Consider the following 6,000-nt stretch of genomic DNA (forward strand, 5'->3'; position numbering starts at 1 on the left):
TTTGACTGTTTGACTGTTTGTGAACAGAATTCCCACTCACCTGAAGAAGGAGCTTAAGGCTCCGAAAGCTTGTGTGGCTTTTGCTACCAAATAAACCTGTTGGACTTTAACCTGGTGTTGTTAAACTTCTTACTGTGTAAACATTACCAGGGTATGCAACAGGGGTTCAAGTCCCCTGAGGGTGCAGCGTAAGCGTTGGGGGTTGGATCCCCTGTATCGGCATGTTTTTCCGGGGTTCGAGTCCCCGGAAAACCGCGGTCCCAATTTGATTGATTACCTAATTCCAAATTGATTCCGATCTTGTCGCTATTGTACCCTTTTCTGCCACATGATGGCACCCTGGACCAGATGATCTCCCTCTCCTGGCATCGCTAAGTGTCTTAACCCTTTGTTAGTCTTTTTCATTAGTCTTCACTGTTTTGTTTTTTTTGTCAGTCTTTGTCTGTCTGTGTGTAACCGTGTCCCACTCCAGCCGGCAGGATAGATCAGATCCCCTCTTTGATCATGGGGAATTCATTAGGGAAGACACATGAGCCTTCTCCGAAGGGAACACCCTTAGTTCCCTTAGTTTTTTTTTCTTAGGCCGTTTTTTTAATAGTCCGGACTCTAAATGTACACTGAAATAGGATACATAGCACGGTACAGGAACCTGATAAGGATGTTTTATGTAGAGAAATTTCGCTCGGTGTTCATGAATTGTTTGGGTATATCTCAAAACGCTGGAGTGTCAGCGTTTGTAAATATTCTTGTACAGGGGTTGCCTCCTGATCTGAAGAAAATATTTACAGTGACTTATGTTGGGTGGGAGGGAAGACAGAACCCACCCAAGCTTGTTAGAGCCCTCTGGCACTGTCTATGCCAGCTCCAACACCAGAAGCCAAAACCGAGAAGTTAAGTTACAGATAATGTATTATACGCTGGCCAGTTGGGGCAGGGGTGGAGGACGCGGGCTGGCGATAAGGCAACCAGCTGGCCGAGGCTGCGACTCAAGTGCCTGTTTCACCTGCGGCCTCCAGGGACACTGGTCCCGGGACTGTATCCAGAGAGCCTCCGGCCGTGCCAGCCCCATCGCCTGCACCCCCCAACAACTCCCTGTACCATGCACCGGCATTTAATTTAGTCATAAGTGCCAATATATGTGACTGCTGCTTAAAATATTGTGGCATTTACTTGTATAATTATCCTATGCAATGGTATTCCTGTGATAGGATTGTTTTTGGTTTGTTTTGATTTTCTTGACCTTGTGAGGCTTCAGTTTTGCTGTGTTGTTATCAGTACCCAGTATTGTTTTGGAATGTAATTTCCATTCGTCAGCGTCCCTGGCCAGCGAAGTCTGTCTTTATTTTCGCAACAGTGATTTTGTAGGGTTTATGAAATTGTAATTTAATACAGCTGGTAACTTATTTTGCTGATTGCTTTAATTCTTGCATTTGATGCATGTAATTTTATCTTTTTCATGTGTCAATATCTCGTGTGAACACATGTTTATAACTACTGTTACAGAAAAGACCATGATTTAACGATTACAGTGAAAAAAATCTGCAGTCATTTTGGGGATGGTGATACCATAAGACCATAAGACATAGGAGCAGAATTAGGCCACTCGGCCCATTGAGTCTGCTCTGCCATTCAATCATGGCTGATATTTTTCTCATCCCCATTCTCCCCATAACCCTTGACCCCCTTATTAATAGAGAACCTATCTATCTCTGTTTTAAAGACACTCAATGACCCGGCCTCCACAGCCTCCTGTGGCAAAGAGTTCCACAGATTCACCACTCTCTGGCTGAAGAAATTCCTCCTCATCTCTGTTTTAAAGGATCGTCCCTTTAGCCTGAGGTTGTGCCCTCTGGTTCTAACTTATCCCACTAGTGGAAACATCCTCTCCACATCCATGCTTTCCAGGCCTCGCAGTAACCTGTAAGTTTCAATAAGATCACCCCTCATCCTTCTAAACTCCAATGAGAAGTGATGCATTTTGGTGGGAATAATGTAGGGAGGAGCTACACGATAAATGGAAGAACCATAAAGGGTGTAGAGACGCAGAGGGACCTGGGTGTGCAAGTCCACAGATCTTTGAAGGTGACGTCACAGGTGGAGAAGGTGGTGAAGAAGGCATATGGCATGCTTGCCTTTATAGGACGGGGCATAGAGTATAAGAGTTGGGGTCTGATGTTGCAGATGTATAGAACGTTGGTTCGGCCGCATTTGGAATACTGCGTCCAGTTCTGGTCGCCACACTACCAGAAGGACGTGGAGGCTTTGGAGAGAGTACAGAGGAGGTTTACCAGGATGTTGCCTGGTATGGAGGGGCTTGGTTATGAGGAGAGATTGGGGAAACTGGGGTTGTTCTCCTTGGAAAGACGGAGGATGAGGGGAGACTTAATAGAGGTGTATAAAATTATGAAAGGCATAGATAGGGTGAACGGTGGGAAGCTTTTCCCCGGGTCGGTGGTGACGTTCACGAGGGGTCATAGGTTCAAGGTGAAGGGGGGGAGGTTTAACACAGATATCAGAAGGACATATTTTACACAGAGGGTCGTGGGGGCCTGGAATGTGTTGCCGGGCAAGGTGGTGGAGGCGGACACACTGGGAACGTTTAAGACTTATCTAGACAGCTATATGAACGGAGTGGGAATGGAGGGATACAAAAGAGTGGTCTAGTTTGGACCAGGGAGTGGCGCGGGCTAATTGTTCCTTGTTTCTCGTTTCAAGGCTTCATTCTATGATCATCTTGCTGGTGCCAGTACAGAGCGAGACTGCGGATAGTTGGGAACCTGTCTCGGGGGCAGGGAATTCATATGGTGTTCGTGTTCGTGGAAGTGAAAATGAATAGGGTTGGGAAGCATTTTCCGATCAGGGCCAGTGTGATCTCCTGGACTCGTTTCGATCGCCTCAGGGGGTCGGAGAGGAATTTCCCAGATTTTTTTTCCCCATATTGGCCCTGGGGTTTTCACTCTGGGTTTTCGCCTCTCCCTGGAGATCACATGGTCTGGAATGGGGGGGTGGGGGTGAGTTAATAGGTTGTGATGAACAAAGCATCGTAGCTGTGAGGGACAGCTCGGTGGATAGGATATTGGTATGTAGATAGGCTGGAAAATTGGGCGGGGATCCTGGATTCAGGATTCAATCCTGGACCGGGGAGCGGCGCGGGCTTGGAGGGCCGAAGGGCCTGTTCCTGTGCTGTATTGTTCTTTGTTCTTTGTTCTTTGTTCTTTGAGTACAGACCCAGAGTCCTCACCCGTTCCTCATGCGACAAGCTCTTCATTCCAGGGATCATTCTTGTGAACTTCCTCTGGAGCCTTTCCAAGGCCAGCACATCCTTCCTTACGATTCATCGATTGCAATTTTCACTTGCCTAGCGTTTTGAGGGTTGTATTTACAATCTGATCAACTGCCTTCTATGTAATCCTTAACACACTGGTGCCAACCCTGCTGGGACAACACTATGTTCACTGTTCTCTTTAGCATAGAATATAATATTTTTAAGACATACGTATTTGGCAATGGAACTGGTGATAGGTAGGTTTAAATTCAATCCTGACCTTATTGTAAATTTTTAGAGGGAGAAAACCTTCTCCTGTGATAATTGTGAACTGTCTCTTCTGAACACTGATTTATATGAATGTTAAACTCATTTACTACTAGTTTGGCATCGCTGTGATCAAATCAGGGATCATCTAAGGTATGAATCTTTCAGGAGGAATCTTAAATTTATGCTTTTCATAGAATCATAGAAACCCTACAGTACAGAAAGAGGCCATTCGGCCCATCGAGTCTGCACCGACCACAATCCCACCCAGGCCCTACCCCCATATCCCTACATATTTTACCCGCTAATCCCTCTAATCTACGCATCCCAGGACACTAAGGGGAAATTTTAGCACGGCCAATCAACCTAACCCGCACATCTTTGGACTGTGGGAGGAAACCAGAGCACCCGGAGAAAACCCACGCAGACACGAGGAGAATGTGCAAACTCCACACAGACAGTGACCCAAGCCGGGAATCGAACCCAGGTTCCTGTGAAGCAGCAGTGCTAACCACTGTGCTACCGCGCCGCCCCTATCTGTATAAAATGTCAAGAAAGTAGTCCCTGCATCATAACAGGAGAAACGCGAGCAATAAAGTCGTTTGAGGCATCCTGAAGCTATAAAAGCTATAATATCAGCCCTTTCTTTTCACTCAATGTCCAAAACCGACGACACATGGCTGGTTGAAAACACAGCCAGAATGGGCAATAATAAGAGGGCGAGGCAAACAATCTTATCCAGTAATTTATTCATTTTGGTGGGAGGGGGTTGATCAGTAATTTGGCTATTCCGATCCCTATGGGAATCATAACTGTATTCCAATCTTAAATATCAAACATAAATACAAAAAATAAATGATCAGAGTAATAAATTAGTTTTGAAAGTATAAAATCAATTAAATGGAAGACACCAAAATTAAAAGAAAATTTGATGTGCATAAATAATAAATACAGTGAACTAACGCGAGGAACTCCATACAAATGTGATAACATGATAAGTACAAATATTTTGGACAGCCATTTTTTTTCCCCTTTTGATGCTCAATGTTGGAAGATTGGGAACAAATTGACTTTTGCCATTTGCTTAAAATGAGCGATTTTGGATTTACTGCTTATCTTACATCGCTCTCAGACAGTCAGGAGAGAGATGTAACTGGTGGTGAACTGTGATCACCCATTTTACACTGTTGCCATAAACTAATTTCATTGAATCTTGGGATTTATTCGGGTATTTTGCAACAGTCTTGTTGCTGTTGAAATTATAGATGGCGCCAAATTGTGTCACATAACAAGTAGATTGAGTTATATCTTTTTTAAGTGTTAAAATAAGCTACTGCAATTAGCATACTAAGGGTTGACCCTGATAGCCAAACCTTCTTGAGATCATCCAGGATCCACAGCAAAAGCTGCATGGTGTTAATTGGAACTAACTTCAGCTACCATAATGCTTATTAGGTTGTGTCAAAAGTTCAGAGTGGCTTCCTACTGCTACACAGATTCTATCAAATACAGATATAGGTATATGCATGTGAAGTGGGAAAAAATATACAGATGAGTACACTTAAAAAATAATAACTGCCTGGCACATAAGCAGTCACCTGGGAAAGAGACATTAAACAGGCACTGACTTTTAGTACAGACAGACACCTGAGATTAAAACATAAAGGACAGACAGCTATTCAAAGTTAAACATGCAGGAATCAAATCCTGCAGGAAGCCAGCCAGGGCTTGAGGCACTCTTTAGGATAAGGACAATAGGGTTGGGTAAAGAGATTAGCTACAGGTGGGATTGGGAATACATAACTGCAGGAAAACCAATTACTGTAAATTATTATATGAATAGACCGAAACTAAAACCATTGATGGTCACTGACGTAGGAAATGTATCCATTCATAGAACAATGCGATGTTAACATGCTTATGTCTGTATTTGTCTATAACGATGTGTTAACGATCGATCACCTACTTGATTACAACAATGTGATAATGGCTACATGTCCGGTCCATCTATTGTGTAAAGGGTATAAAGATGGACCGCTCCTATTGTTTCATTGAGAGAAGGTTTGCTGCTTGTTAGTGCCTTTTCTCCACAAGGCTTCGTTAAAATAAAACTGTATTCTTGAAACCTTCAAGCCTGACTCAGTGGTACATTTCCCACAACACATGGATTCCCAACTATGTTGGAATCAGCCATCCCCTCCAGGACCTTGCCCTCCCCTCGGCCCCTGACAATGTCCTCTGTGACTCAGAGGCCACTGTAGCCTCTGCTACTGTATTAGTGCTACTAGACTATGATAAGCCCTTTAACTTTTTATATCCATGAGTAAAGTGGGTTCTCCCAGGCCATACCCACCCAATCCCATAGGGTGAGATCCTACTATAGCACTCCTGCCCTGGCTTGCCCGCATGTTATATGAGTTTGCCCATGCGGACAAAAGGGGGTATGATCAGGATAGTGCAGCAGTCAT

This window comes from Mustelus asterias, chromosome 24, assembly GCF_964213995.1.
Source record: "Mustelus asterias chromosome 24, sMusAst1.hap1.1, whole genome shotgun sequence".
Classification (NCBI taxonomy): Eukaryota; Metazoa; Chordata; class Chondrichthyes; order Carcharhiniformes; family Triakidae; genus Mustelus; species Mustelus asterias.